Source organism: Aedes aegypti, chromosome 1 (assembly GCF_002204515.2).
Source record: "Aedes aegypti strain LVP_AGWG chromosome 1, AaegL5.0 Primary Assembly, whole genome shotgun sequence".
In the NCBI taxonomy this organism is placed as follows: domain Eukaryota; kingdom Metazoa; phylum Arthropoda; class Insecta; order Diptera; family Culicidae; genus Aedes; species Aedes aegypti.
This window is the reverse complement of record NC_035107.1, coordinates 31969435-31991608: the sequence shown is the minus strand read 5'-3', so window position 1 is coordinate 31991608 and position 22174 is coordinate 31969435. Positions and strand designations below refer to the sequence as shown.

At 38.1% G+C, this 22174-nt stretch overlaps 1 protein-coding gene across 2 annotated transcripts in view; it reads right to left on the bottom strand.

The window, feature by feature from the left end:
• The window catches only part of LOC110674838 (paired box protein Pax-1), a 228182-nt gene that overhangs the window by 178419 nt on the left and 27589 nt on the right, over nucleotides 1-22174 (bottom strand). The window lies entirely within an intron of this gene.

Here is a 22174-nt window from a genome sequence, read left to right as displayed (position 1 = left end):
AAGCATTTGAGGAAAATCTTGAAAAAAAATCTAGATCTCTCAAGATAGTTCTGGAGGAATGCGATGTAGCAATAGCTAACATATTTACTAGTGTAACTTTTCTTAAGATTATAGTATTTTCTGTATTTGAGAAATTAAACATTGAATGAAGTTCTTCATAGATTTTAAACGATTTTCCTAAAAATATCTGGACGGATCTGTGAGGCAGCTTCTAGAGGTAACTAGCAAAGAATGTAGAAACACCTGCAAAACCTGGATTATGTATTGAAGATTTACAGCGGAAATTTCTGAAGCATTTGACGAAAACGCAGAAGAAAGTTTGCACGAAGTCTGTTAATGGGTCTCGGAAGGAATTGATAAAACATTCAAAATAAATATTTGATATCCTGGAGGAAATTCTAAAAGTCATGACGTTCTTCAGTTTTCGACGAAATTTCCAAAGGATTTCCACGACATTTTGATTGGGTCATTCCTGAAGACGATTCGGACATTCTTATATTGATGTTTGGGAGAAATCATTGGAGGAATTCATAGGATAATTTCAAATAAATTCATGCATAATACAGGCGTATCTGCAGTGGTCCATTCGTCCAAAGTACTGAAACGGGTACTGAGCAGAATTCACAAAGAACCCTCAGCAGTATTCACTCATAATCCTAAGCGGATTTGAGGTTTGCTCGGAATCCTGAACGAGCTTTGCTCCGAATTCTGTGGGAGGTTCGCTCAGAATCTTGAGCGAAGCTTGCTCAAAATCATGAGCAACTAAGAAGCCTGAACAGGATTCATTTATACTGCTGCAGGATTCACTCAGAGACCTTAGCAGGATGAACTCAGAATCTTAAACAGCAGTTCGCTAAAAATCTCGAACATGATTCGCTCAGAATTTTGAGCATGACTTGCTCAGAACCCTGTGTGATGAGAATGCTGAGAAGATTTTACTTAGAATGCTTAGTAGGATTTGTAAAAAAAAATGCTGAACAAATTTGCTCAGAATGCTGATCAGATTATGCTAAGGACCCTGAGCAGAAATCTCTCATCATCCAGAGCAGTACTCGCTCAAATTCTCGAACAAGAGTTCCTCAGAGCCCTAAACAGGTTCTGTTCATAATGCTGAGCAGAATTCACTCCGAATTTCAAGCAAGATTCAATCAGAATCATAAACTGAATGCGCTTACAATCCTAAGCAAGATTCTCTGCTCAGAATCCAGAGCAGATCTCGCTCAGAGTACTGAATGGAATCAGCATAAAATCATGAATAGGATTTGCTTAGAATTTTGCATAAAATTAGCTAAGAATTCTTATAAGGATTCGCTGAAAACCCTGAGCAGAACTAGCTTTGAGTCCAGAGCCGCATTTGCTCAGAATCCTGAAAAAAAATACGTTCAGAATGGGTTACATGCACGGCCTGATTCGCTACTCACCGCTCATTAACGCACATGCGCTAGTGTCTATGCACGAAAAATCGCTAAAAGGTAACGCGAAAAATATTTGTATGGCGAAATGCATCTAACGAATTATTTCTCAAAATTGGGAACTATTTTCGAAAAAATATTTGGTACCGGTTGTGCGTGATGATGATGGCTATCACGCCTACCAAATATTTTTTCGATTAATGCTTCCATTTACGAGTAATTTGAAGTTAGATGCCTTTCCCCATACAAAATGCAACGAGAAAACTCCTGCTGATCAACTGTGGGCAAGAGTAAAGCAGGTAATCCATTCAGGAGGATAGATGTGTCTCATAACGATAAGTGCGATTTGCTCAGCATGCTGAGAAATATTAGCTCAAAAAGCTGATCTGCATCCACTCAGTATTTTGAGGCGGGGTTTCCCAAATCCTGAGTGATTCACTTACTCAACAACGTATTCACGAACGATGACTTTTATAAACTAGCTCATTCGCTCACCATTCGAAGAGGTGCGGATTGGCACCGAGCATATAACGAGAAATAGATTTCTAAAAAAAACCTTCACCACTTACAGACTTCTATCGAGAGAAACGTTGATTGGAATAGATTATCTAGAAGATTTAAACAGACTGCTTTACCAAAATACAATTCTTAGCTTGAACTTTTGGGTAGGATTATGATCGGATTAGCTCTGACCTATTGGTGTGGTTACTGAGAAAGATGTTTAGAGTCTTTTAAAGTAGCTGGAATGGAATACATCAAAATTTAGCGGTGCTGAAGAGTATCTGAAAATAGTATTAAATAACATGCACAGCAAAAGTACTCGAATCAAAAAGCATTGTTGACAGATTCCTACTTTGCTAGAACGGTACACGCAAAATACTGACCAAGCATATGTGGTAGCTGATCAACTCCAGCTATCAATAATGTATACATATATGAATGTGAAAATAGCACATTATTATTTCAGTGTATACGATTTGTTTGTCAGTGTACAATATATTTGACCTGGCAAGAATATTTTGAGCGTGTCCGGAATTGACAGTTCAATAAACGCGTTGATTTTCATCGCTTCCGTCAGTCGCTCAAAAAAAAGTTACACCAGCGGTCGCATCGTGTACTGAGTACACGCGGAGCAATTTTGATTGTCAATCTTAAGCTAGGCATGATAGACTATTGATGTCTTCGGCAAATTTCTTCAGTTCAACGATACCAATTGGTCAGTGGACAAATGAAACTTTGATAACATCCTCAACTTCCAGTGACCATCGGATTGTTCCCCGGGGGAACCAATGAAGTGGACATGTTGCAATGCAACTTCTCGAACACAAATATCTCAGGATCTAAATTGTTTAGCAAGATGGTGTCTTCTGCAAAGTTGTTCAGTAGGTCAAGGACTAACATGTGATAGGCCGCTTGTTTCGGAATCCTACCACCAGTTGGCGCTAGTGAGCCTGTAATTTTTCAAACACAGATATCTCAGGATCCCGACAACCTAGAAAGATGTGGTCTTCGACAAAGTTGTTTAGTAAGTCATGCACTAACATATTATAGGCCATCTAATTTGAAATTCTGCTATCAGATGGCGCTAGTGAGTATACAATATTTCAATCACGAATATCTCAGGATCCCGATTTTTTAGAAAGATGGTGATCCTGATTACCAAAAAAGTTGACGTCTTCGACAAAAGTGTTAAGTAGGTCAAGGTCTAGCATGTGATAGGCCATCCATCTTGAAATTCTACCAACAGATGGCGCTAGTGAGCATGCTGCATCTTGATCGCGGCAAGATGGTGTCTTCGGCAGAGCTGTTTAGTTGATCAAGGGCTAAACATATGATGTGACGTTTGATTAGGAATTCTTCCACAAAACGGTGCTAGTGATCATGGAATTTTTCAAACGCAGATATCTTTGGGTCCTGATTCCTAAATAAATGTCCTGAGATATCCTCATTACTAAGAAATATAACATCTTCGGCAAAGTTGTTCATTAGATGAAAGCCTAAATGCAAAGGACATCAAGTTTTAAAATTCATCCAACAGGTGGCGCTAGTGAGCATGCAAATTTGTGATTGCTAATATTTGAGGATCTCGATTACATCGAAAGATGAAGTTTTCAGCTAAATGGTTCAGTAAATCAAGTACAAACTTGTGAAGGGCCACATTTGATTCGGAATTCGTCCACTAGATGGTGCTACTGAGTATGCAATATTTACAACCCAAATGTCTAGGATCGCGATTGCATAATCATGAAAATGACGTCTTCAACAAAGTTGTTTGTTCTATTCAAGGTTAAAGTATGTTGAAATAATCCGTTTGTTTCGAAATTATCCCACCAAACGGCGCTATTCAGCATGAAAATTCAGAATCTTAACTACAGTCAACCTTCCAGTCGATATATACCCCTTCAGCCGTCGCGTGGTTTGTCACCGTCAGAATCACCACGCTGCTGTTGTGAACGAAAAGCGTGGTTTTTTTTTTCAGCAGTGTTGTACAAAATACAACAGCGCGACGACTGAAGTGTTAAGGGATCATCGACTCATGGAAATATCGAGTCATGGAACAGATATTCTTTGGAAAAGCTGATTGAAGGGAGCACCATAGTAACCATGATTTTTGTTTTTATTTCAAGTATGGTTTCATGAGTCGATATCGAGCTATGGAACACCGACTCATGCAGGATTGACTGTATTTAGAAATATGGCGTCATCTGTTCTCTTTACAAAACGTGTTGGATTTTTCTCGAAACAAACAGCTTCCTGGCTTCTATTACAAAAAAAACCCTAAGAAATCTTGGTTGAACTGTGTTTGGTTAGGAATTATATTTATTTTTCTTTTTATATCAGCTGAACCAGTATAAGCAATTTTTATGAAATTCGTTCTCATTTTTGAGATCGTTCTTTAATAGAATTACTTTCCGAGTACACGACATTGAGGACGGTTTAACAATTGAGATCGAAATACGCGTATCTATCGAAGGATACAAACTCTTGTGGGAAAGTAGGGTTTATCCACAGGATTTGTTTATATATAGATGTGTGAATACTAGAATCAAAGAACTGTCAAACGTTGTTCCAATCGAGCAATAGGCCTTTTCACGAGAAGTTTCAAATCAACTAATTCGGAAGGTCTTTGACAGTCTTGAATGGAAATGACAGTCCCTTGAATGCACCGGTCCTCCACCGATAGAAACGAACCTGTCTCATGAAAAGCTGTTACACAAAAATGAAGATGGGTGTGTGTTAGTGTAAAGTGACGTCTCCGGTTAGCTCCAATGAGAATATATACCGAGGTGTGGAAAAGGAATTTAGTGTGCGTGACATCCGTGTAAGGTGCAAAATGTTTCACCACTACAAGCGAGCGAGCTCCCATAAGAAGCCGTGTAAACTAGTAACATAGTTATTTTTGTTTACGTTTTTTCTCTTTACTAATACAAAACTATTGCTTCTTCTTCCACACCTTGGTATTCGCATTGGGTTAGCTCGGTCTATTATGGCGACTCACGGGATGACACACACACTACAATATTGTTCGAATCACCAATAGAAATATTAGTAGTAGAACGCTAATGGCGCTGTTCTCACAAAACTGAATTAGTTTATTATCACCTTTAACTGTATCTTTTTGTTCGATTGTTTGTTCGATGCCATGTTGTAGTGGGTGATTTTAAAATTCTGGACAAACATTTGAAAAGGGCCCAAGAGGTCTTGAGCCTTTTTTCAGAAACGTTGCTGTTGAGCCCTCTTTAGCCCGCCCACGCAAACTAACACCACTATCAGAAAGATTGGTGTTAGCTCTTCCTGATAGTGGTATTGGTGAGCGTGATCGAGTTGAATTGGGCTCAACAGCGTCTTGCAAAGCCAATGTTTACCAATGTCGATGTGCCCTTTTGAAATGTTTGTCCTGAATTTAGTTGACACTTTGAAGACCGGTACTCAAGCTGTCAGCGCGTGGCAAACTAGATGTTGATAACACGAACAGTAGCGACATTAGCATTCTAAGGTCAATGCTTCTACTGAATCACCTCGAAGAGTGCATGGTGAGGTCACAAAAAATTACCCTTCTCTGTCCCTCTCTCATCAAGCTCAATAGGGTCCTAAAGCCCTGTCCCAATTTTAGCGCCAAACGCTTAAGTTTAAGCCAAAAACACATGTTTACTCAATTTTCTAATGTTTTCGATTGGTTTAAGCCCAAAAAACATTTTTTTAGATTTTGTCACATCCTTTGGCTTAAACTCAAATTTTGGGCGTATTTTGTTTTCCGTGTCCCTTACGAAATGTCAGATAGGAACAACCCCAGTGGTCGAACTAAAACCCCTGTGGTGTTTTTGTCGACTAAGCGAACGTCAAACATGATCAAAAGTGTCAAAGTTCATTTATGAACCAAATTTTTAAATTAAAGTTTAAACATGATATAGTCATTATTTGAGCGGGAAAAATTGCTAAAGTAGTTACAGTAACATGCTTTTTCGTGTTATTAAATAAAAACAAGATTTCATTAAAAATTTTAGGACCCAATTAACTGTCCTGCTCTTTGACATCCACTCAGGGGGGTGGCAAGAGCCAATAATTACCAACCCAACATCAATTCAACATGGCGTCCAGTGTTCTTGCTTTGATTATTTTGGGATGGACAAATCAAAGTTTTTATGGGTAGGAGACATCAATGATACCTCGCTGATGCGTAAAACAATAAACAAAATGATGAACAAATGAAAAGCGTATTAAACTACGACGATTTAGTACGATATGTTTAATTAGGGACGAATGACCTTCGGGTTAAAGTCCCTCTCAAACAACAACAACAACGATATGTTTAATTGCCAGAATCTAGCACTAGCAGCGTATGAGCCGTATACTCGAAAATCAGGAGCAAGGTTAGGGCAAACCGACCAGAAAGTGTGTACAAAAACGCGAAGTACCAAAACGATGTGAGGAAGAGCCGAAATGTATGCAGGATGACAGTCGTGTCAGTCCCCTGCAACCACTGCTGGAATTGTTGAAATTTTTTATATGAAATTTCGAGGTTATGTCAGGCGTGCCTGTGTTGTTTATAAATAAATTCAAAATGCTCTCAGTGCATCTCTAGTATAATAATATTTTCTGGGTTTCTCATTATAGTCAATGCTCCATGATAATAGAAGTAATAAACCGTAGAAGAATAATGTCGCTGGTGTTCCCTTTGTTCTCGCTCAGAAACATGTTGGGTACATAAGTGTCAAACTGCATACATTTTCGCGTTGACATTTATAGCCCCACTTATTGTGCTCTGCAAGATAAATTCACGTAATACGATTATCTGAAAATGTCGATATACCGTCGCAGTGATAATGAAAATCATTAAATGTTTCAGATTTAGCAAATTTGAAACATTTGTGTCCGAAAAAATCCAAGCCTACTTGAATTTTGCCGTTGCGTTTGAATTGCGCGCATATCTTCTGCGCGTTACCGCCGCCGCTGGATGTGGATTTAATATAAGCGCCGCAATATCTCCGCCAGCAAAATATGTTCTTTCTTCTATGGTTTATTACATCTATTTCTATTTGATTGCTCTGATAATTGAAGGGATCATCGACTCATTGTAATATCGCGTTATGTACAGTACAGTACAGTACCTTGGAAAGCTGTTGTTGGGAATAATACAGTAAACATTAAATTTGCATTTAAGTATGGTTCCATGAATCGATATCAAGTAGCGAAAATTGATTCACGGAGGATTCACAATGTACCAGTGTAGCAAAATTCAATATTATTTACGTTGCTGTAATCGAAGTATGCCGAAATTAAACGATCTTTTTGTGACTGAAATAGTAAATCATAGTAAATATTGATTTTGTTATATACATTGGTCATAATTAATGCTATATCATAACATATTTAGGAAACCCTTTGCATTGGGGTCGAAAACGAATGTTACCAAAACCGAACAGTACTTATGTTGTGAAAAATTCGGTTTGCCGATATCTCAGTAGAATATGTTCCGAGATTTTTTGAAAATTACCGAATTCTCAGCTCTTGGCTTCTTGGAGAAATGTATCGCTGAGGTCGGAGACATAATGTGTGTACGGATCTCCATTTACCCGGTTCACCGTATCATTAAAATTTCCGAGATGATTCTATCTATAAACCGCGTAGATATAATGCGTTTTATGTAAGAACTTCTGTGCGTTTTACGATGTCTTTTCACGCAAACTTTATCAATGTATTCATCAGACGTTCGTTTAATGGGCTAAATTAAAAAAAAGTTCTATTTCAATCTAGAATTTGAAAGTTGTGCCTGCCTATTAATTCATTGATAGCGAAATATTGTAACATTTGACAAAACGTGCATTGATAGCTTAAATGTCAGCATCATAAGATGTTCAGAAAATAAAATGCTCACTGGCGCCGAATTACATAATTCCAAATATAATTGCCCATAACATGTCAGCACTTTGCTTACTTAATAACTTTGACGAAGATGTCGAGTTTTAAAATAATCGGGAACTCGAGATTTTGAATTAGAAAAATTTGAATCAGGACCTCTAGTGTAGCCTGATGTAAGTATTTTAAATCTAGCAGCCCACTGTATTTTAAATTGAATGTGGAAGAATTTCAAGTATATTTTACCTTATCAGCATCCTGAAATATATGCTTCCGAAAAAATGCATAAACCGTGTTGTGGAAGAATTTCCAATCAATCGTCATAGCACATGTTTAGTCCTTGATCTACTAAACAGCTGTGTTGAAGACACCATCATGCTATAATATCACTAGTAATCCTTTATAAGAGAGATTCGCGGAAGCTGACATTTCTGTCAAAGTGTGAGCCAATCGAGCAGTGAGAACTGTCAAAGCGTGAGCCAAACGAACATGCATTATGTTTGTTTTGAACTTTTCTTTAGGAGTAATGTAATCCGATTGAAATTATTTCAGTAAAAGTTATTTTGCATAAAGCAAAAAATATGAAATATTTTCCTTTTTTAAATTTTTGTCAATGCGATTTTTAGTTGTTGTTTTTTTTCTGCTGTTTATTAGTCTGAAAATGTAGCTCAAAGATCTATAACGAAACATGTTATCAAAGTTTCATTTGTCCACTGACCAATTGGTACCGTTGAAGTGAAGAAATTTGGTGAAGGCATCAATATTCTATCTAGCCTAGCTTTAGATTTATAATCAATATGCTCCGCGTGTACTCAGTACACGATGCGATCGCTCGTGTGAAGGACCCGGTAAAAAAAAGTTACACGAGTGGTCCCACTGGTGTACTGAGTACACGCGTAAAAACTTAGGTTAAAAACACGATGTTTTCGAATACTTTTCGTTGATATTTTCGAAAAATTTCTTCTGCATAAGCAAAAAGAAGAGTAGATCTTGGAATAGGACCAACACCCGGATCAATTTTAAGAGATTTACAACGTGTTTTTCGGTTTTTCGCAAAGTGCGTGTACTCAGTACACTAGGGTGACCGACGGTGGGTTAAGAATACAGTTTAATGAGTGATTTTGTGGCGAAACAATAATTTAGCAAATAAGCATGATGAATTTAGCAAAGTTTCGACAGGGATAATACACTTGGCTCGTAACTTCTTTTTTGCAATTTCTCATCGTAATAGGCTGTTTTTCATCACGCCAATCTGTCATGAAACGGCCTACTTTCCTGCACTGAAGTATGTAGTGCAGAAATAATCATTACGCAACTGATACCAGTGCTGTAATGATTCATTACGCAACGCTTTCTCATTACGCAATTGTTTTGAGTTGCGTAATGAATCATAACACAACATTTTTTCAAAAATTGTAAAATAATGGTGAATGCATTCCGATATAATTACTGATATCCTCAAGTGGTTTTCTACAAAATTGCAAAAAATGTTGTACGTAACTCGTTGCAGAACTCGATTTTTACAGCACTCGTCGTAATAACTCGTGCTGTAAAAATCTTCATTCTGCAACTTGTTCTGTAAACTACTATTATCCTCCAGCTAAGTACTTATGCACAGCCTACTAACCATGAGCATACAAGACCGAATTCTCATGAATGAATCGATCTCACCAACTTGCTGCCTCGTTTTCCTTCTCCCAATCCACCACCAGCACATCATTCAAAACAAAAGTGCCACTTGATTCTGACAATCACTTGACTCTCGAGTTGCAACTGTTCTCCTATATGTATATTTGCCCCGCGGTGGACGAACGAGGTTATGTTATGCTTGGAAAATCATAACCAAGGAGCGAAAACTGAACAGCGTGAAAACTACGGTCGACCTTTCGCCTCTAGCGCAGTCAATGAGGAAGTACTTGAGCGCTAAACGCTGTGTTTACGACCAGCAGCCAGCGCTATTCTCGAGTAACAGCCATAAAAAATCGTAACAAGAACAAAACCGGCAATTTTCATTCATGTAGAGAACGAGTTCGACTCGGAACATTGGCAATAATGCTGTGTTGCTGCAGCAGGTGTTGAATTGCTTGGCACTCGAGTCGAAAACAGTTTGAAAACTTTTGCCAATTCAAATCGGACCAACTGTGTGAGTGTGAACTCGCTTAAATCTCGGCTTCGGCGATGATAATGTACCCTTTTAGCTAAATAGTGTCATTTTCCGCGCGAGTTTTGCCATTTCTTGGCCTTATCGGTCCCACGGGGACAGTTTTGCAAGAATCATCGACCGGCAGGCAGCAGCCGAAACAAAGTAGGCGAACGATTCGAAGTTAGAGGCACGTGCTTGCTCGCAGCAGGCGTTGAGCGGGATCGGATTGGACGGTGGCGAGACGAAGACGGAATGGCACGTATTGGAAAACAAATTGGCCGTTGGTTGTCGGACAGTGATTTAACGGGTTTTACCCCTTTTCTCTTCGTTGTTGGGAGATTGAAAGTTTGTGCAGTCTTTGTGGAAGCAAATGGTACTAAACTGAAACTATTGTATTAGTTTTGTTTGATCCATTAGAAGGGGTTTTAGACATGTGTTGAAGTTTAGTAGAGAAAAACCCGTTAGAAATATCTGTGATAGTTTTGAAATAGTTAAAACCAAATAGTCGTAGCAGTGAATGCGCAGCTATTCAGTAAGACCATGCTGAGGATCGTGAGTTTGAATCCCACGGGTCGGTGATCTTTTCGTGAAGGATTTTGTTTCGATTTCTTTGGCCATAGAGTTCCGTCTTTAGGCCGCACGGGACGTCATCATAATCACCCTATCCATTTAAAGAAGCAAATCCCAAGAACCACTCCATATATCGTCGTGCACAATGTATCACTATGATTCTATATATGTAGTGCACAAGCCAATAAATTTTCAGCTCCATCGGTTCACTAAAACTCCAGATTTGCTTCCACAAAAATTTTGATGATAATTGTTAAAGTGAGAGTGAGTAATTTCTCGGCCTTTCTTGATGCATGGTAAATTTCTGCAAGGAATCGATCAAGAATGCGCTTTTTTCTGATCGCAGTACGTAGTTGAAAAGAAATGTCAGTTCAAATGGGAGTCGCTGTAGAAAATTTCTGCAAGGAATAGGCGAGCAATTTCTTTAGCGATTCCTTTTCAGTAGCAAATCAAGCTTTAAGGCCTGTTTGCTACTGACAAGAAAAGGAATCGCCTATCTCGATGCGTGGAAAATTTCTCCCAAGAAATGGTCAAGAAAATCACTTTTTTCGGATCGCAGTACGCAGTTGAGAAGAAATGTCACTTCAAAGGGGGCTCTCTGTAGGAAATTTCTTGACCCTTTTAGTCAAGGAATTTCTTCACTTTTCTTGAGCGAAACAGCACACTTAGCTTTACCCGTCACACAATACACACATGCAGAAATGGTCAACTGGCAAAGAACTGAGAAGCTGGCTTTTTCCCAGTTGGGACGTAACGCCAGAAAGTAGAAGAAGAAGTATTGAAAAACGTTATTCAATAACTCTGAAACCGTTAGGCGTTACTTGAATAAGTAATAAATCTTCTCAATATTTGATAATTTTCTTAAATTTCTCCTTTGAAATCTATTAAGGGCTCTTTACTGTATCATTTCGGTTGAATAAATAATACATCACATTACACAATGTTCCTCGTTCAAACCTGACTCCCGATCCAGGCTCAGTTAGATAACTTTACAAAACCCATCTCCCGAAGTCCCTTTGTGTCCCGGCTGTTTGTGTGGGAGCTTAACCGGTATTGACAATTTATTTGTCATTTAATACCATCAATAGCCGGCACAATGTATCGCTTAGGAAAATTCTCTTTCATCCCCTCGTCATCGGCCGTGCAGATAAATTCGTCCAGAGGGAGCCCTTCAAAATCAATTGTGCGCTCGCCATCCCATTCCCATAGAAGCGCGCGGGTCGTCCCTGTCCGTTGTCTCTCGTTTCAAGTGGCCTGCTTCGATCCGATTCCAATCATCTGTCTGCCCAGTGACTGAAAGGTACCTACAATCGATAATGTTGTGACTGTCAACAACAATGACGGACAATGGGCCGTGCGGGATGTGACCGGAGATGGCTATCGGAACACCGAAAACGGGACAAGTTTCCTCTTCCTCTTCCTCTTCCTCTGCAATGGTCATCATCGATTCCGAGTGATGGTGGTGACCTTTGTTCTTCCGATTCTTCCTCGTCGATTTCGGGGCCCGCAGATAATCTAGGAAACATGTTTTAATTATTTTTATTTCGGGAACAGAAATTGTCCTCGTCGTCGTCCTTTTCTTCTCGCCCGACGGAGAGGATTATCGAGAGGAAGTGCGCAAAACGGAGGGGTTGGATACATGGGCGTTGTCAGGTTCGGAAAAGGGCGAGCAACTTCAAAATATCATTTTTTGCTATTTATCATCGTAATAGGATGTTTTTTATCACCTCAATTAGTCATGAAACGGCCTACATTCCTGCATTTAGCCTGATTTACTACTGAAAAGCAATCGCTAAAGAAATTTCTCGCCGATTCCTTGCAGAAATTTTCTACAGTGACTCCGATTTGAACTGACATTTCTTTTCAACTGCGTACTGCGATCAGAAAAAAAACGCATTCTTGATCGATTCTTTGCAGTAATTTTCCATGAATCAAGATAGGCCGAGAAATTACTTGTCAGCAGCGAATCAGGCTTTTGCACTGAATTCACGGAGCACAAAATATAGTATTCGTAATCATTTTTCCGGTCAAATTAACTATATTTTAATGTTGTTCTTGAGATAACTAGGAATTTTGTTGATTTGACTTTAGATTGTTAAAATTAACTATACCAGATAGTTGCTGACAACTATATTTGTTATTGAACTTACAAACGTCAAAATTTAATTGAATATAGGCCTTTTCATGTGATAAGTCCGTCTATGCATTTGTTTACATCGGTGGAGGACCGGTGCTAACACGGGCCTGTCATTTTCATCGAAGAACTGTCAAAGAGCTTCCGTATTAGCTGATTTGCAACGTCTCGAGAAAAGCCCTATACAATGTTTTGCAATGTTTACTCAGCCATTTTGTTCTGCTTTATCAACATATCTGAAAAAATTCGTTGCTACTTTATCGACTTAAAAAAAACATTGGCAAATCAAAACAAAGTGCGCGTCGGCAAACTTGCAACGTGGTCTATTGCGTGAGAGGTTGTCATCTTATCACCTACACTATTCCTAGCAATTTGAAAGTAAATAGATTTGTGAGCATGACTTGAAGTCTAGGGATGTGAATGTTTTCAACATTATTATTATTGATATAACTACAAGTGGTCAGATGAACCAAAGAAGTGTGTGTATTTGATTTAACGTTAGTTCAGAGTTGGCGTAAGTTAATTTTACTTCGAAACAACTGTTTGTGCGTAAGTGAAAGTAATCAACAGGAAAGTGATCTCAACATAAAGAAATTCATCTGCGTGCTATGCGGTGTCGTAATAATCATTACGCAACTAAAATCGCTACTACTATTACGAATCTCACGCAAAAAAGATAATTATGCAAGATTTAAGGAATCGCTAAAGAATTTTTTTTGCCGATTCTTTGCAAACATTTTCTACATAGACTCCCGTTTGTACTGACCTTTCTTCTAGCTATGTATTGTCTGTTTCATTCGGAACAAAACGCGCCGCCAACTTTCGAACAGACTGAAAAATTCGTCGTCAGCAAACCAATCAAAGGAGGTGATTCGCCGTTATGTTGGTAAGACTGGTGAAACGTCAAATTCACAGCGGTTGCTTGGCTGGCGACGATTTTAGCGACGGTTCGACGGATTACAAATCGTCGCGTCCGATAGGGTGCAAAATTTACAATACAATGAGAATAATCCCGATCTAGTTAGTGTGTGCGTACTGCGATCAAAGAAAAATGCTTTTCTTGAGCATTTCTTGCAAGAAATTTCCCACGCATCGAGATAGGCGATTACTTTTCTGTTGAAGTGCATACTTCGCTTAAGTTCGTGGATTTTTTTTCAAAATTTCAATCATAATGTATCCATCTTAATCAAGCGTAATGACTTAATTAATTCCATTTATCTGTATTCCGCACATAAAACATATTGGAGATATTATCTCAGTATACTGTTCCTCGATCACCAAAAAGCGCTTTCTTGATCGATTCCTCTTAGGAGTTTCCTATGCATTAAGATAGGCTAAGAAATTACTTTTCAGTAGCAAATCAGGCTTTAGGGACAAAATCTCGAAAGATAAAATATCGGATGACAAAACATCGAATACCAAAACGTCGAAGGAACAAAACGCCGATAGTATACTGCTTCGCGACTAAAAATGGGTGAACCAACGTGCGAAGTTCGAGTTTTGACCAACTTCGCCGCGTCGCAACTCGATTCTCAATAAAGCGCATAATGCACACGGCGGAGGGCATAGATGCGCACTATAGCGTAGTGACTCGCGACGCGGCGAAGTTGGTCAAAATTCGAACTTCGCACGTTGGTTCACCCATTTTTAGTCGCGAAGCAGTATAGTAAATTTAAAATACGATTTTTCCCGATTTTGTACCAAACATTTTAGCCTTGGCCACAAACACGTATCCAGCTTTTTACGCTAGCTATAAAACAACAAGGGGTGATTCGATTTTGACAATTGCTGCCTTCAGATTTTATAGCTCGATCTAAGAAGGCTGTAGGCTTTTAGGTTGTTGATAGAACTGTCAAGTATTTTCACTACGCTTGTTTAACATCCGAGTTATGGTTTCAATTCTTTGTTTTTTTTAGTGTTTACCGAATTGATTATTTAATTTAATTTTAGTTAGGAATCCGAGGTCCAAAAAACTATCCGATGCCTGTACAATGCAATACACCATTACAGACCACCATATTTCAAAAAATGACCAAACAAGCATAACCCATATTTCCGGGGTATCCTAATGGCGAAGACGTGAACACAGAGGTTTTTCCGATAGTTCAAATTGCTGGTTATGCAGAGCTAATTAGAAAACAGAAGCAGTAAAAATATAATTGATTAAAAACCATATTAAGGAAAGGAAAGTCGGGGACTCTCCAAAATTTGGCAATGTCAATGCTTGAAGTTGCTTTCTGGTGGCGCCAAAATTGTCAAGGGGATGACGTAAATCGATGTCCGACGCCATTTTGAAATCCAAGATGGCGATCTTCGGTTGGGGAAAATCGTTGGGTATTTTTGGAACGGGCACGAAGAGGGGATGACATCGATGTTCGACGCCATTTTTGAATCAAATTCACTAAAACCAAAATTAACGAATTCTTTTTTTACGCAAATTCATTTGACATCACTTTTTTACGAAGTATATTCAAGAACATCAGTTCAGATCAGTTCATTGATCCATTTGCTTATATGAAGAGTTAAGATTTTATGCCATAACTAAGTATCATCAATATACAACTACTTATGTTTGTAGATACTCAGGCCTATATCCCAGGCCCCTAGTATACTTCGTTTACTAGCATGGATAGTTAGGGGCCTTCACGATATTAAAGAACTATATATTTATAATTGGTTACACTTGTAGATTCTAAGGTTTATATTCGATAGAGATCTTGGAGGACCAAGAACATCCGCTCAAATTAATACAATACACAATTTACTCGCATGAATGGTTAGGGGCCTTTGAAGTATTTGAAAACTAATCTTAAATCACTTATTAGGTTGTAGATCTCAAGGCTTCAATGGAGTCCTTGGAGGACCATAAACCTCCGTACAAACTAATAACATATTCCGATGACTTAGATAAATGGTTAAGAGGCTGTACCATATTAAAAAATTATCGATAGACCATTGATCACGCTTGTAGATCATAAGGCCTATATTCGATGAAGTCCTTGGAGGACCTAGGAAATCGGTACAAATTATAACAATACTCATTTTACTACTATGAATAGATAGATAGATAGATAGATAGATAGATAGATAGATAGGGCCTGTGCGATATAAAAAAAAGATCAAAGGATCGCTGAATACGCCAGTACATTTAGGATGAACTAGAACACCTGCTGTGCTCACTTAGTTACCAAAATCTGACAAGACAAACGATTTTTCCAAATATAACAATCTTCTAGGGTCCAGTATTGTGAAATGATAAATTGATCTTCCTTAACTCATGTAGAATGCCCAAACTCCAAAGAGTTCTTGGAAGACCTTAACTTGCTTACATTCTAGCCTGATTAGAAACCAATTATATCAAAAATATGTTAATGATATTAAAAGAGCATATTTTTTCTAAATAATAAAATTTATTTCATACAAAAGGCAAAACCTCGTTTTACGAATTAAGCTCCCTCGATTTACGCACTGATTCAATTTACCCCCGATCTAGTTCGTAAATTGAGGTTAGAGTACACTGTAAAGTTCGTCAAACCTTTCAATGTAAACTAAAATTTTGTGTGAATTTTGTTTTCCGTGTAGCTTCTAACACGTCAAATAGGAACATTTTGTATCAAAAGTGAAACCCATGTGGCGTCGTTGTCGACAAAATAAACTTCAAGATTGGACGTGTCAAGATTGCAATTAAGAACATTTTTTTTAAATTGCAATTGAATTATGAATTGGTTAATATTTGAGCAAACTGCAATTTACAAAACTGGTCGCAAAAACACGAATGATTTTATTTAAAATTTTAGAACCCTATTTCCGAAATTGACCAGGCCCTTAACCTTCCAGTCGTCGCGCGGTTTGCCCCCGTCAGAACCACCGCGCTGCTGTTATGCGAGTTTTTTTCAGCAGTGTTGTACAAAATACAACAGCGCGACGACTGAAGTGTTAAAGAATTTTTCGAAGTACCTCCATGGGTCTGACAGTAGTGCAAAGTACGCAGAAGAAAAACTGAATAAAATCCTAAAAAACTCTCCACAGAAACCTCGGGATTCCTCTCAGATTTTATTCTTTCTTGCCACTTTCCAAGCAATAGGGTCCTAAAATGTTTAATGAAATCTTGTTTACATTTAAAAACACGAAAAAACATGTTACTGCAACTACTTTAGCAATTTTTCCCGCTCAAATAACGGATATATCACATTAAAACTTTAATTCAAAAATTGGATCCCTGAATGAACCTTGACACTTGAGATCATGTTTGACGTTCGCTTAGTCGACAAAAATACCACAGGGGTTCAACTTTTAAACACCAACTTTGTTCCTTTCTGACATTTCGGAAGGGACACGGAAAACAAAATACACCCAAAAATTTGAGTTTAAACCAAGGGGTGTGACAAAATAAAAAAAAAAAACTTAAAAAATGTTTTTTGGACTTAAACCATCGGAAAACATTAGAAAATTGAGTAAACATATGTTTTTGACCTAAGCTTAAGCGTTTGGCACTAAAATTGGGACAGGGCTTTAGGACCCTATTCATCCTAAAACTGTATGTGAAAAGTTTTGCTTTAAACATATTTGAAATTATTTCACGTGTTTGCTATTTTTTGCAAAGATTCTTTCCTAAAGTAACCTTAAAAATTATCAACGTTTTTTTTTATTTAAGAGTTTCACTAAAGACACATCTATAAATTTCACAAAAGATTTTTCCAAATATGTACGCTTGAATTCACTCAGAACTCACTCTTGAAATGTTTCTAGTGATTGTTTGAGGGATACTACCAATGCGTTTCCAGTAATCAATTCAAGAATTCCGTTGATTTGTTTTTTCTAACTTATTTTTTTTTATATATATCAATTTTCATTAAAAAATTCCATGAATTCCTTCACATTTTTCCTTCATAGATCGCATTCTTGAGGAATTTCTCCAGAGAACATAATGCATCTATATGTTTCTCCAAAGGCTCTTCCAGGGATATCTCTGATTAATCCAGCAAGTATTTTGTGAAATTCAGTAAGTAATATCATAAGAAATTTCCCTCGGATTTACCAGATAAGTTAGTGTTCTTAGGAAATCTGAACGAAAAAAATCTCTGAATTAATGTATCGTTGTAAAAATCTTGGTATGGTAATTTCGATAAATTGTGAGACATATAAGTTTTTTTTTTATTTGTTTACCGGCATATCGGTCTAGTTTGCTCGAAGTAAGAGGGAGCATGGAGAAGAAAGCAATGAATACTAGATGGATAGGTACCGATAGAACCTACTTGAACGCCAAACAGTATTAGGGCACTTGAAATCTCCTTCCTTTTGGCTCTCTTGGTAGTGTTATTCGAACAACACGCCAAGCCGTTCCCATAGGGGACGTTAGCCGCAAGGAAGGACGTTTCAAGTAATACTGTTCAATATGGTATGCCCTCTTCAATATCTAATCCAATTTCTCTCGCCATTATTTTAGGAGCTATTTCTAGAGAAATATTTTTATGAATTGATGGAGATATAGTAAGAAATGCGATCTCTTAGAAACTTTTCGGCTTGTACTTTGCAACAATTTCCGGAACAATTTTCAATGTCTAAATGACGAAATTTTCGCCTGGGTTCCATACACTAAAGTTTTAGGAGTCATTTTTGTAAAAACATCATAAAAAATGTAGAATTTTATAACTAAACTTCTCGATGAATTCGAAGGCGCATTGTCAAAAAAATACTATAAAGTATTCTTGAGAAGTCTTTGGAAAAATTCAAGGTACTCTCAAAAACGATCTGGGAAATTATCCCTGGAAAGTCTGGCTTGTCAAGGGGTATCTAGATTCTTACATATTCTGAATCTACTTTAAAAATTAAACTAGAATCCATAGTTTCACAATTTTCCGTGTCCTGGAACTATTTTTGAAACACCTTTGAAATCACTTTTGAATCACCCCTCGGCAAATTTTACGTCGGGACGAGCTGTCAAGCCATCAAGCTACAAAAAACTGTGATTTTTCTTCACTGAACAACCCAATTTAAGAAATTATTTGAAGGATTTCTGCAAAAATATTTCGTGGAATAGCAGTTTATGAAACCCTTGTATGGTTGTATGCTTTGTGGTAAGATCTTCCACAGAAGCCTGATAGAGTAGTATCATGTATCGTATCATCAATAAAGGTGACTTCCAGATATGAGCCGTGGGTTACTGGGATAAACCCAATATCCATTTAAAGACAATTATGATGATGCAGAGGTATTTTGATCTCTAGCAACATTGGTTGTCTAACTAACATTCCTCCCCATCCCCGATGACCGATAAGGACGAGACCATTATTGATCTCTAAATCTTGATTTGTGCACATTGAGAATGATTGACCAATCCCAAGCCGCATTCATAGAATCTCTGTGCGACTTCGATTATTCGGAGCCTGAATATTAGGTGAACTCCAAAAAAATCTTCATTAAATCTATTATAACGCAATGGATCATTAAAATAACCAAAACGGTCACAATGGAAAGCATAGATAGCGCCACCGTAGTCTTGTGTGTTTGACAGAACAGCAATGCTGTCACAATGTTAAATCCCATATACAGTGGCGCCTTTGTTTTGATGCGGTGAGTACTTGCAAAAACTACCTTCAATGATCCATTGATATTTATGAATTTTAAAGCTGGAGACAATATTGTTTAAAGCCTTGTCTCAATTTTAATACCAAATGCTTCAGTTTAGGCCAGAAACTCATGTTTACTAATTTTTCAAGTGATTCTGGTTGGTTTAAGTCCAAAAAACATTGTTCAACGATTTTTGAGATTTGTTCAAACCTTTTGGTTTAAACTCAAATTTTGGGTATACTTGGTTTTCCGTGTCCCTTCCGAAATGTCAGTCAGATAAGAACAGCCCCAGTGTTAAAACTGAAAGCCCTGTGGCATTTTTGTCGACAAAGTGAATGTTAAACATGATCAAAAGTTTCAAGATTTATATTTGGAATCATTTTTTAAATAAAACTCTAAATATGTTATAGCCGTTATTTGAATTGAAAAAATTACTAAAGTAGTAGCAAGAACATGTTCTTTCGTATTATTAAATAAAAACAAGAATTCATTAATCATTTTAGGATCCAATTCTCGAAAAGTTCAAACACAAAATTAATTTTTGTATCGATTGTTTGTTCGCAGGGGTGTGCAATGCCACCTTCCCTGTCCCGCTCTGTCTACGCCCATGGTTGCACAATTTCCGATGTCGGATACGCGCCGGATTACGACGACGAGGGGAAACGGAATTTATAATAACATAACATGTTTATTTAAATTGGTTTTTGTTGCAACTATCGAGGCGATATTGTGTGTGCGCTTGGAGTGCGTATGGGAAACACGGCCCCGAGCAGTAGGCGACGGTAAAAGCCGAACAAAGTTGCCTTCGACACCGCGAGATATCATCTCCTGTCACAGCCTACTAGTCGGCGCTGCCTCAATCCTGTGACTGCGAAACCGAAGGGGACGACAATTTGTTCTGCCCTTTGTGAGCTCGCGTAAGCTCGAACTCGAAATGATATGCGATTATTTATATTCGAGTGACATTTAGATAATGAATTGTTGCCTAAAATGTAGTAATGCAAAAACCATCCAATGCAGCCTATACCGTACGAACAAATGCCACTTTTCCGAATCATGACGATGATGAATAATGGGCTCTGCTCCGGTCTGTTCGACTCCTACTGATGAAAATGAGTGAGTGCAAAAACAAGTTGTCATCCCTCGCCCTTTGGGCAGCTAGCTGCACAGTGGCGCATGGACAATGAATGTTATATGTTCTCCAAATAACTGCTTTTGTAATTTTCTCGGAGAACAGCAGACGAATTACGTGTTTGTCTATTTGCATTTATGCGCTTTATAGATTCGTTAAAATCTTTTTGGAATTGGTTTTTCAACGCTTCGAACATCTCTTGTAAGTGTGTCTATTGTCGGCAGCCTCATTCTCTTCGGCAGCATTCCCCTGAGAGAGAGAGGAGACAGCTCACTGACAACTGGCTTGTTTTCTTGGCTTCTTTGATTTCTTCTTCTCATGTTTGGTTTGCGCACAATGGTTCGGAGAGCACAAACTGGGCCAAAACCATTTTCATATCCTATTTGTTATCAAAAAGATCATAAAATTAAACAATTTCAATAGTAATTTGAGTCAAATCGACAATATTTAAATAATCAACGGTTTTATATGCGAGAGCACAGAAAAACAACCTGAATATTCAATCACATCCAGTTTAAGTTTGACCAAACGTTGACGGTTTTTCACGCTCTGCCCTTCGAATGTGCAGTTTTCCAGTGACAGTTGATGACTTTTCGGAGCTCGCAATCTAAGCCAGCTGTCTCCTTTCTCTCTCAGGCATTCCCATAAGAACTGCAGCCGATTCTGTTCGGCAGCACCAAATCGAATTTATTTGAATTGATCAAGTCCTTGGCGAAATTGTTTGTTCAGTCTCGGAAATCTGACAGTACAAAGAATCATCTGAATGTTTTCATTGGTGTGTTTTGATAGAAAAATACTGTGTACATGACGTTTGAAATTTAGTTACCGATAATAGTCGAATGGGGTCGAAGCCGTGAGTTACTCTGGTTCCACATTCTAATTTGCATCCTTTTCCAGAATCCATCTCTTGTTCAAGTTTCTGTAAAAAAAATTGCATTGCAACTAATTTGTTTTGATGAGCCTTTTTCTAATGAAAAAAAAAAATGGCGCATTTCACTTGAAAATTTAATTTTAATTTTGACATATATTTTCAACGAGATGATTTCAGGTATTGAAGAAAATTAATAAATTTATCGCCCTTTGTATGAAGGCGCGCCACTGTGAGCTGGGAGAATCGCCGTGGCCACTTGAACTCGCGCTAGTAAAAGGAATAATTTATGATCCTCTAGTTTTCGCTCTCTGTGTTCGGAAGTGACTCACTCCTTTTCACCCCCGGCACCATTCGACTGAATTTCCACTGTGTTTTTTCATCCTCGGAAAACAACACAACGGCCCAGTATCCCATCGGGAAACATATGTTAACAGTGATTTCTGGGATGTTCCCTCACTCAGAGCCTACTTCGATGCAGCTCGGGACAAGTCAATTGAGAGTGCTGTATGCAATTAGAGTTTGTAACTTTTTTTTCCTGCTGTTTGCTCTCAGGGGATTGAGTTTGATGACATTAGGCTGCAAAAATGACAACATTTGGTCGATTTGTTTGGCTCATTGTTGTAAATTTGTTGATTAATTGCGTTCGTCTAATGAAGGATGTAAAAAGTTGGTAGTGAGGAACCAATGATGGATGAAAACTGGCGAATTTTGCATGATATGAGGATGATCGTGCTACTATTCCTCGAATGTCATTTCTTCGAACGCAAGTTCCCCGAATAACCCGTTTCCACAAAAAGAGATATGTATAGTTAAAAACTGGGGGCCTTCCTTAGCCGCGTGGTTAGAATCCGCCGTAACAAAGCAAAGCCATGCTGAAGGTTTCTGGGTTCGATTCCTGGTCGGTCCAGGATTTTTTCATAATAGAAATTTCCTTGACTTGCCTGTACTTGCAAAAATGAAAAGAAAGCTCCCAGTTAATAACTAT